Genomic DNA, 12020 nt, shown 5'->3' on the forward strand with positions numbered 1-12020 from the left:
CAAGCTTCCACAAACAGCAAAGTGATAATGACCAGAGGATTTGCTTTTATGATGTTGATTGAGGGATAAATATTTGTCAGGGGATAACTCCACTGCTCTTCTTCAAAATAATGCCTTGGGACCTTTTGCTTCCACTGAAAGGGCAGATGGGGCCTCAGTCTAGCATCTCATCAAAATGTTGGCACCTCTGACAGTGTGTCAGAGTACTACATTGAAGTGGCAGCCTAGATTTTTGTATTCAAGTCTCTGCAGTGGGAATGAACCTAAAACTTTCTGACTCAAAGGCAAGTTTGCTACCTGTAGAATAATGGGCTAATAGTTATGGTAATGAGATAGTCACATCAACAGTCATGTGCTGTGCAAGGAAACTGTGAAGAAAGATGGAATAGTCTACGCACAAGAGAGATGTACTTACCTATAAGCTTATTATGTATATAGTGTAAATAAAGTGGTTTTGGAAGAAACTTACCTGAGTCAGACCTAAGTCACTCATGAGTAGAGGGAAGCCTTCCTAATACAGATTAGGCCTCAAGATATCCGAAGAGACAGCCAGGTACTATCCCAAGTGGGAACCAAACCACCATCAACTAAACTACAACTGACACTGAACACGACACTGAAGACATCCCTCCCTCTGCCTCACCACAAAATCTAGCATTCTTCCAAAGGGCTGTTTTCCTATTATCTATTCGCATCTATGTATATATACATGCACCACATTTACAAAATAGTTACCTGATCAAATCACAAATAAACAGGTTATTGTTTATCAGTGATAAAAACAAAAAACTACTGCGGATGCTGGAAATCCAAAACAAAAACAGAATTACCTGGAAAAACTCAGCGTGTCTGGCAGCATCGGCAGGGTCACGTGGACTCGAAACGTCGACTCTTTTCTTCTCCGCCGATGCTGCCAGACCTGCTGAGTTTTTCCAGGTAATTCTGTTTTTGTTATTGTTTATCAGTGCCTGGATAAGTAGAATCCTGTTTTATTACATGGGACTCATGACCATTATTTTGGGGATTGCATTCCCAATTCAAATCATTTATTAACACATTGCATTGGTTTATGAAAAAAATCAATTTGCATTTTTATCAGATGGAACTTACTGCAGTTTCTACCAGTGTTTTGGAGTTTATATCTCATAATTCTGTTCATTTTTCCATGGAACCTACAAATCTTGCAAATAAGCTTTCTTGACAAGAAGCTTGCTAAAGGCACATCTACTGTTCCAATGCAAGCATAATCTAAACACCTAACTAAGCCATAACAAAATTGCTAGACTGAAGGGATGGGGCTAGGAAGAAGTTGTATGTATTAATTCATCTGAGTTTGTGATTGAGAGGGGAAAATTGTTCATTAATTTAGGTGGAAAGCAGGCAGCTTACTTCTGGCTCTTCCTCTCAGACTTGCTACTATAATTAAGCACAAAGAGGACAGTATCTAAAATTTCATAGTGAGCACAAAAATGCTGAAAAATAAAGAATGAAGATTGATAATTATATCACAGTATCATAGAGGTCTCATTTAAAGTTGATTTCAGTCCTGTGCAAAATATAATTTACAGATACCTTGCTAAATAGTAATCATTGGGAATATTTGATCACTTTGCCATGACAGCAAAATTTTAACAGTGGTAATAAACTTGACAGCTTCAGAATTTGTGTAGAGTGATAATTAGCAGGTTTACTGTTGGTTATATTCTAATGAGTCATTGGTAGGACATTGAGTTTTAGTCAGAGATAACAGTTTAGCCCTTTGGCATTCAGTTAATGTGGGGTAATTCATCTAACTGTGAAGCAGCTAGGTACTGCATGTTCTGTGACACAGCCAATAAACCTGAAACAGATCACAGCCAGAAGATATAATGCGGTATTTAACCATGTTTATCTGTAAACCAAATCAAAGCATTTGTCAGGCTAAATTTCAGCATTTCCTATTTCACATGTAGATGAGGCTTCCAGTGATACCAGGTTGATCAAATTTTAAGAGGTACTGAGGGTGATTTTTAACTTCTGCCCATAATGGCCGTGATTGATGGAACAGTCGCATTGGTTGCTTGAACCAGTTTTAGGAAGTCCGAGAGCTTTTAGGTCCAGGTCTCATCAGCATAACTCAGGTGATAATTACCAGCTTCTCAATGATGGCTTGCAGGCAGCTTTCCGCACCCATGGTCAGGAAATATGATTGCTCCAAGCATGTGCGACATCTAGAATAGATAGTAAGTGGTGGTACCATGGGTTGGGCTGCAGTACTTTTTCTGGAGGCAAGAGGAGCATTCCATCCTCCCAGCAACACAGCCTTCCTGGAGTGGCCACCAGATGTCCCTTTGAGGACTGTTGCTTACACCCAGACTCTATGTAAAAGTGAAAGATTATGCATGATGTATCCTCTGACCAACTGATGTGTAACTTGTAAGTATCATCCGACAAATGATGCTGGACCCTAATTTGAATACATAAGCTACTTGTCTGTTTTGGATGGCCATGCTGTGTGCCATTTCACTGGGCATGCCTTTGGCATCCAAGGAACAGCGGATGTGCCTACCTTCCCCCCAGCCCTAACTTTTCCATTGCCAGATGGCAAATAGCCATGTCCCTTTACAACTTCCTTCTCTCCCTCCCATTCCCAAAAGCACCATGCCTTGTTTGAATATGGCAGTCCGCTTGTTGCCTTCAGGTAGTGATCAATCTTCACATACCAGCCAAAATGGTGTCTAAAAATTATGCAAACATGTTAGGGACAGAATGACAAAGAGACTCATTCCTCCCCTCACTAGATTGTTCATACACCTGTATCTTCCAACGATGGTCACTGGGTAGTAATTGTTATGAAACGATGTACGTGTACCTATGAGGAAGCATAACTTAAAGTGCTGCCAATCACTACCACTGAGACAGGATGTGATTTCTTTTCATTCATTCATGGGATGGGATATGGGCATTGCTGGTGATGCCAGCAATTATTGCCCATCCCTGACTGCCCATGAGAAGGTGGTGGAGAGCTGCCTTCTTGAACCGTTGGAGTCCGTGTGGTATAGGTACACCCAAAATGCTGTTAGGGAGGGAGTTCCGGGATTTTAAAACAGCGACAGTGAAGGAGTGGCAATATATTTCCAAGTCAGGATGGTGAGGGGCTTGGAAGGGAACTTCTTCCAGGTGGTGGTGTTTCCATCTATCTGCTGCCCCTGTCCTTTTGGATGGTAGTGGTCGTGGGTTTGGAAGGTGCTGTCGTAGGAGGCTTGTTGAGTTCCTGCAGTGCATCTTGTAGATGGAACACACTGCTGCCACTGTGAGTCGGTGGTGGAGGGAGTGAATGTTTGTAGATGTGGTGGCAATCAAGCGGGCTGCTTTGTCCTGGATGGTGTCAAGTTTTTTGAGTGTTGTTGGAACTGCACTCATCCAGGCAAGTGGGGATTATTTCATCACACTCCTGACTTGTGTCTTTAGATGGCAGACAGGCATTGGGGTGTCAGGAGATGAGTTACCTGTCACAGGATTCCTAGCCTCTGACCTGCTGTTGTAGCTACAGTATTTATATGGCTAATCTAGTTCAGTTTCTGGTCAATGGTAACCCCCCAGGATGTTGATAGTAGGGGATTCAGTGATGTTAATGATATTGAATGTCAAGGGGCGATAATTAGACTCTCTCTTGTTGGCAATGGTCATTGCCCGGCACTTGTGTGGCGCGAATGTTACTTGCCACTTGTCGGCCCAAGCCTGGATATTGTCCAGGTCATGCTGCATTTGAACATGGACTTCAGTGTCTGAGGAGTCGCAAATGGTGCTGAACCTTGTGTGTAATCATCAGCAAACATCCCACTTCTGACATTATGACAAAAGGAAGGTTATTGATGAAGCAGCTGAAGGTGGTTGGGCCTAGGACACTACCTTGAGGAACTCCTGCAGTGATGTCCTGGAGCTGAGATGACTGATCTCCAACAACCACAACCATCTTCCTTTGTGCTAGGTATGACTCCAACCAGCAGAGAGTTTTCCCCCGATTCCCGTTGACTCCAGTTTTGCTAGGGCTCCTTGATGCCACACTCAGTCAAATGCTGCCTTGATGTCAAGGGCAGTCACTCTCACCTCACCTGGGGAGTTCAGCTCTTTTGTCCATGTTTGAACCAAGGCTATAATGAGGTCAGGAGCTGTGTGGCCCTGGCGGAACCCAAACTGGGCGTCAGTGAACAGGTTATAACTAAGCAAGTGCCACTTGATAGCACTGTTGATGATCCTTTCCATTATTTTACTGATGATCAAGAGTAGACTGAAAGGGTGGTAATTGGCTGGGTTGGATTTGTCCAGGACATATGTGGGCAATTTTCCACATAACCAGGTAGACGCCAGTGTTGTAGCTTAACTGGAACAGCTCAGCTAAGGGCACAGCAAGTTCTGGAACACAAGCCTTGAGTATTATTGCCGGAATATTGTCAGGGCCCATAGCCCTTGCATATCCAGTGCTTTCAGCCATTTCTTGATATCACGTGGAGTGAATCGAATTGGTTGAAGACTGGCATCTGTGATGCTGCGGACCTCTGGAGGAGACTGAGATAGATCATCCACTCGGCACTTCTGGCTGATGATTGTAGCAAATGATTCAGTCTTATCTTTTGCACTGATGTGCTGGGTTCCTCCATCAGTGAGGATGGGGATATCTGTGGAGCCTCCTCCTCCAGTGAGTTGTTTAATTATCCACCACCATTCATGACTGGATGTGGCAGGACTGCAGAGCTTAGATCTGCTGTTTGGCACGCAAGTAAACTTCACCAGGTTGACACCTCATTTTTAGGTATGCCTGGTGCTGCTCCTGGTATGCCGTCCTGGACTCTTCATTGAAGCAGGGCTGATCCCCTGGCTTGATGGTAATAGTAGGGTGGAGGATATGCCAGGCAATGCCGGCTCGGTTACAGATTGTGTATGAGTACAATTCTTTGCTGCTGATGGCCTACGGTGCCTCATGGATGCCCAGTCTTGAGTTGCTAGATCTGTTTGAAATCTATCCCATTTAGCATGGTGGTAGTGCCACACAACACCATGGAGGGTATCCTCAATGTGAAGGCGGGACTTCATCTCCACAGCGACTGTGCGGTGGTCACTCCTACCGATACTGTCATGGGCAGATACATCAGCAGGCAGGTTGGTGAGAATGAGGTCAAATATGTTTTTCCCTCATGTTGGTTCCGTCACCACCTGCCGCAGACCCAGTCTAGCAGCTATGTCCTTTAGGACTCAGCCAGTTCAGTCAGTAGTGGTGCTACCGAGCCACTCTTGGTGATGGACATTGAAGTCCCCCACTCAGAGAACATTCTGCACCCTTGCCACCCTCAGTGCTTCCTCCAAGTGATGTTCAACATGGAGGAGTGCTGATTCATCAGTCGAGGGAGGACGGTACGTGGTAATCAACAGGAGGTTTCCTTGACCATGTTTGACCTGATGCCATGAGACTTCATGGGGTCTGGAGTCGATGTTGAGGACTCTCAGGGAAACTCCCTCCCGACTGTATACCACTGTGCTGCCACCTCTCCTGGGTCTGTCCTGTCGGTGGGACAGGACATACCCAGGAATGGTGATGGTGGTGTCTGGAACATTGTCTGTAGGGTATGATTCCGTGAGGATGACTATGTCAGGCTGTGCTTAACTAGTCTATGAGACACCTCTCCCAATTTTGGCACTAGCCCCCAGATGTTAGTAAGGAGGACTTTGCAGGGTCAACTGGGCTGAGATTGCCAGTGTCATTTCCGGAGCCCAGGTTGATTATGGGTTGTCCGTCCAGCTTCATTCCTTTTTTGTGACTTGTAACAGTTTGATACAAATGAGTGGCTTGCTAGGCAATTTTAGGGGGCATTTAAGAGTCAACCACATCATTCAACTTTTAATTCCAGATTTTTATTGAATTCAAATTCCACCATCTGCCATGGCGGGATTCGAGCATTACCCTCGGTCCCTGGATTACCAGTTCGATGACAATACCACTACGGCATCGCCACCAGATTATATGTCCACAGCTGTAGCAACAGCACAAATTTAATGCAAAACTGGTGCAAACATCCTTCCCTTTTGCAGAATGAAATGCTTGTACTCATGGAAGTGGCAAGTGATGGTTCAACCAACCACTGCCAAACTCATCAGGTACAATGACTCAGAGATCCTGTCCCTGAGATCCATTACACTCAAATGTCACTACAACACTTCACTCCTGTCACCCTAGATATTTTATGTTTTGGACATCACAGGTCCAGTGATCGCAGGTCTACTGGCATGCATGTATCTAACCTTTGTCACTATCCACAGCATCAACAACTTGATCACGAAGGCAACAGAACCCAAGGGCACCCCAATCACCTCAGTAGCCATCTTAACATCCCTATACCCCAACAGGTTCAATAGGGTTGGATGTTTCAACGATACTGTATGCAGTATTCTATCTACATGCATATGCTACTCTGTTCATCAATCTGCCATACAATTGTAGCATTCACATCTAGAACAAGATCCGAACTGGATAGATGGAGAAAAATGGCTTAGCCTGAAAAGTCCAGCACCGCACAGACTAGTGGAGCTCCGTCATGAGCACCATTATGAAATATGGCTCTACACATTTGTTTAGATCCAAGGCATCTGAATGAAGCTCTAAAATGATACTTTCACAAAATTCCCACACTTGAGGAGCTGAACCACAAGGTTGTGAATGCGAATTCTTCTCTGAGTTCAACACTAAAAATGGCTACTGGTCGGTGCATTTGGAAGAAGGTATCGCAGGAGCTAATGATGTTCTGCACTACTTTTGGGAGATACTGTTTCCAAAGGTTACTATTCGGGCTTTCCAAAGCAAGGATATGTTCCAACAACAACAGGATGACGCGTGAAACCCCAGCATATCAGATGATATAGCCGTTGCTGGCACAACAAAACAGGAGCATAATCGAAATTTGCACCTTCTGACGGAAGCTGCATGCAGACAAGGTCTTGTGTATAATAGTCAGAAATGTAATGTCAGTGTTACACAGCTCAACTTTTTCGGATCCATCTATTCTGACACAGGCGCCCATCCTGACCCTAGCAAGCTGGAAGACCTCAGTGCAATGGCCACTCCATAAGACAAAAATGATCTTCAAAATTGCCTCGGTTTGCTTAATTTCCTTTCACCCTGTATGCCTAATGTTGCCTAGAAATCCTCATCTCTACATTAGCTTCTGAAGAAAGAAGTTCTATTTGTTTGGCAGGAGGATCATCAACATATTTTTAATGTCTTAAAAAGTCAATAACCAAAAGACCATCAGCTCTTTAGTTTTATGACCTAACTGAGGAGACTATGCTTGAGGTTGGTGCATGCCAGAAAGGACTTGGAGCATTCCTCCTCCAGAAAAGGAAGCCGATTGCTTTTGCCTCCAAGAACTTGTCCACTGCCCAAGCTAAATATTCAAATATGGAATGCAAAACATTAGTGCTAATATTCAGCATCCAGTGGTTCCACACTTACTTATTTGGAAAGACATTCATCATGGAAACCATAAGTCACTTGAAATGATCTGACACAAACCCTAAGCCATCTACCTAACCCAGTAAAAACTGCAGACATCTCCCTCGATTCACAAGTGGATCTTGGGGACATTGAAATAGAAGACGTTCTGCACATTGATTTTATGCATTTTGGGCAATCCAGGTGCCAAGCACTGCAGCTGGAAATGTCCAAAGATCCTGTACTACAGCAGCTAAGGAAGACAGTGACTATCAGATGGACAGAGTCCTTTCAGGACATTCCAGAGGCTATAAGATCATTTTGGCCCAGTGGAGATGAACCCAGGATATCTCAAGGAGTCAGCTTTAAAGGAAAGCAGATTGTCATCTCAGGATCGATGCAACTTGATATCCTCCAACATTTGCACCAGGCACAAATGGGAGTTTATCGAACCAGAAGATTGATCATAGAGACAGTATATAGACAAGGAATCCACCAAGACATCAAAAAGGCTGTGAGGGAATGCAGAACATGTCAATCCTTCAAGCCTAGCAACCAAAAAGAACCACTATTGCCTCACGAGGTACCCTCACATCCATGAACCTGACTCCCAACTGACCTCGTAAGCATCCATGAAGATGATGTCTCGATTGTAACAGATTTTCCAAATTTTCCATTATCCGTCAATTACACAACACATTCAGTACAACGATCGCAGACACATTAAGTTCGATCTTCATTTTATTAGGGGCACCACAAAAGGTTGTTTCCGACAACTGACTGCAAATACACTGAGCAGCCTTTTAAGGCGATGTGTGGGAATTGGGGAGTCAACCATACCACTTCATCACCACGTTACCCCAGATCTAATGGAATGGTGGAACATATAGTTTGAACAGTAAAATCCTTAATCATGAAGTGCCGCCAAACAAAACAGGATCTACACGTGGCCATGCTACAGCCCTAGAGCGACACCGCTCAGTGCGACTATTCCCTCACCTGTGGAACTACTGTTGGGCAGACAAGAATGGACAACCCTCCCCAGTCATCACGCGTCAATTCTCCCAGGTGTACCAGATGCATTAATTGAAAAACAAGGGAAGATAAAAGATGCCCACAACCGGCATACAGGTACAAATTACCCAACCTAAACGCTGGTCAAAAAGTTTGCGTCCAACACCCAACTGGTGACACATGGAATCCAGATGAGAGCATCAGTATATGCCCAGAACCAAGATCGTATCAAGAATGAACACTAAATGGCATAACAGTGTGACAAAACAGATGCCTAATCAGAACAATCTCGTAACCAGAAACACCGAGTAATCCAATTGCGAATAGAACATGGTCTAAGACACATCACAAACAAAGCACACCTAACCAGCCTTTGGAAAAACATACAGCAGTCTCCAATCAAGAACACCAGAGCTACGCTTGGATGGATAAGCAAACCGCTGATACGTTTCAGAAACTCATCAATTTATTGCTCTGTATCAGTGTATATTCAGACACAAAGGCCCGAATCTTCCATGGAGTAGCAATCAGAGTCGGATTCCCACTCCTTTCCTAGTTACTTCCCTGGAAATAAAGCTGCTTCTTTCTCACCCAACCTTCCGACTCATACCAGGTGAAAACAGTGGTTCCCAAGGCCTTGTGTCGAGGACAGCTGAGTCGGAGGTAAGGAGGGCACACCCCCATTTGGCCGAGCCACTTTGAGAAGCCAGGGAAAAGGTAAGTGTAAAAGGTAAGTGGGCAGGATTGGGGGTGGAGGGTGGGTCAGGTGGTCAATTGGGGGATGTGGTTAGTGGCAGGGCGGGGGTCAGGCGATTGGGGGGTAGTCAGTGGAGGGTAATCATTGGGACGGTGGTCAGTGGGGGGGTTCTCAGGCCGTCGGTTAGCAGGGGTGGTGGTCAGTGAGGGGATCAGGTGGTCATGAGAGGCGGTCAGTGTGGGGGTGGTCAGTGGGTGGAGGCGGTTTAGGGATTCAGGTTCGTATTGGGGGATGGTCAGTGGGGGGAGGTCAGGTGGTCAAGGGGGTGGTCAGTGTGGGGATGTCGGGTTGTCAGTGGGGAGGTGTAGTGGGGGGCAGCCAGGGGTGGTGTAGTTGGTGGGTGGGGAGCATAGTCAGGGGGTGGGTGGGGGGGTTGTGGGGTGGGTAATCAGGGGCTAGTAGGGGCAGGGAAGGCAGTAAGTTTGTGGGGAGGGCAGTCAGGGTAGGGAGGGAAGTTTGGGGGTGTTGTCAGGGTGGGGATAACAGTTGAGGGATGGGGATGTAGTTGTGGTGGGAAGGTCGGGGGTGGGGTAGTCAGGGGGAGGGGGTATTTGGTGGCAGGGAAGGCATTCGGGGTGTGGGGAAGGCAGTTGGGGGATGGGGGTGTAATTGGGGCGGGGGGGTAATTGGGGGGTTAGTCAGGTATGGGGGTTGGTCGGGAGATAGTTAGTGGAGGGTAGTCGGGGTGGGGTGGCCGTGGGAAGAGATAGTTGGGGAGGGGGTTAGTTGTTGAGTGGGGAAGGCAGTCGGGGGTCCCATGGGGGTTGGGGAGGTTGTCGGTGGGGTCCCCTGGGGTTCAGGGGGGTAGTTGGAGGGGTGATGGGTAGCCAGCAGGTCCTGTGGCGGGGGTGGGGGCGAAGGGTCAGTACTAAAGTTACCCAGAAGTTAGAAGCGGTTTTAGTTCTGCTAACCTTTTCTGGGTAACTATTAAGACAATTAGAACCATCCGAAGTTTGCAATTTATATTGTAGTTTTGGATGGTTCCCATTGCAGGGCAATTGCCCAACGGAAGTTTGAACTTCTGGGGCAATTGCCATGCAATCCTTACATGGGAACTTTCAGTGGGGGGAGGGGGGGTTCCACCATCACATTTTTGGGGTACCCTCCAGGTATGATGCCTCAGATCTCGGATGTTATGGCCCAATACTATTTTCTTTGCTGTCACCTAAATAGTTTGATTCTTTAAGGGTAATCCTCTGGTTTAGGGAAAAGGGGATATAAGGGGGCATATCTAAAACCTCTGTCACTCACTACCACCGAGAGAGGATGTGATGTAGTAGCCCCATGACTCTGCACTCAGTGTACAGCAGCAGCGCGAGGCAGATATGCATACTCAGCCTCCCAGATGCCTTGCGTGTATATAGTCTTATCTTCTATTAAAGAACCCACATTATTGGGGTTTTACCAATTTCTGTTGTATGATTGGTACATTTACGTCAAATAGAAGAATGTAACAGTAATTAATGGTGGGCAGTCTAGTTAATTTCTCTAACCAACACGCCCTGAAACCAACTGTAATACCTTTACTGCCCCCCTGCCTGAGGTTAGCTAACTTAGCACAAGTTGGAGATTTGAGCTGTGACATTCCAGATCTCTATAACTTAGCACTATACTGGGTGCACACGTTCATTATTCCAGGGAGAGAAGGAATTTGCAAATATCATACAACATTTTAATCCTTAGGGATCGAGTGTAAGTAATAGGACATTTTTCCAATCTAATAAAAGGCTGAATTTTAACCTGCCAAGGTAGGCAGGTGTCAGTGTGTACAGGAGATTAAAGAGGCAGAAACTTCCAGTATGTTGGGAAGCCAGCAGCCTTCTGTTGCCTGTCATTTTATAACAGGCCCAGCTGCTGCTTGGTTTGATTCTTCAGGCTGCTGCTGCTACGGTTCTTACCCCATCCCTCCATCCTTAGAAGTGAAGTAGAATCAGCATCCATGATGAGTAGTGAGTACTTAATCAGGGTGAGCATATGCTGGGAGTTTGTGGGGTGGTTGGGCAAAGGGAGAGAAAATCAGTAAGAAGCAAATAAAAAGCTCATAATTGGCTTGGAAATGTATTACAATGACATACAGATTCTGATGACTTAAAGGACTGCAGGTGAGAGCACCTTTAAATTCAGTTGCCAGTTCTGGCAGTCAGCTTGTGAAGACAATGTCGCTAAGCTTTACTCAGGATGTTTGCTACTGGATTCGGATTGCTGGCCCATCAGTTAAAAAAGCATCAGGTTTCAAATGACATCATGAAATCCCTATCTGAATTCATTTATGAGGTACCGGCCTGTTCCAGGTGGGTGCATTTCTGACCGGAATTAGCCCTGGAGTTGAAATGACATTTGGATTTCTGACCAGACCAGGACAGTTAAGTAGATTTTTTCAATTTTAATCACTCATCTGCCCCATTCTTGCTGTGACGGGGGTGGGTGGGCGGGTGGTTGCTGGGTTAAAATTGTCTTATTCATTTTAAATTGTAATCAAGAGCTATGGCGATAATGTGGAAAGGTGAAGCTGAGGTAGATCATTAGCCACGGTCTATTGAATGTCAGAGCAGGCACAAAGGGCCGAATGACCTACTCATTCTCCTATCGTTTATGTTCTTAAAATTCAATACTGATTTCAAAAAGTTTGTTTCAGCACTGATAAACTCTATATTATTATCCACAGGACTGTAAGTGGTCTTTCTATTGTATTTCATTGTGAATGGTGTTTTCTTATCAGCAATCTTTGAGCAACAAGTTGATGTAAGATTCATGACTACTACCCTCACATTCATCATTAAAATATTT

At 45.3% G+C, this 12020-nt stretch overlaps 1 protein-coding gene across 1 annotated transcript in view; it reads left to right on the forward strand.

Annotated features, from left to right (window-relative positions):
- Positions 1 to 12020, forward strand: part of mgat5b (alpha-1,6-mannosylglycoprotein 6-beta-N-acetylglucosaminyltransferase B) — a 1185562-nt gene that overhangs the window by 496791 nt on the left and 676751 nt on the right. The window lies entirely within an intron of this gene.

Source organism: Cetorhinus maximus, chromosome 24 (assembly GCF_964194155.1).
Source record: "Cetorhinus maximus chromosome 24, sCetMax3.hap1.1, whole genome shotgun sequence".
In the NCBI taxonomy this organism is placed as follows: Eukaryota; Metazoa; Chordata; class Chondrichthyes; order Lamniformes; family Cetorhinidae; genus Cetorhinus; species Cetorhinus maximus.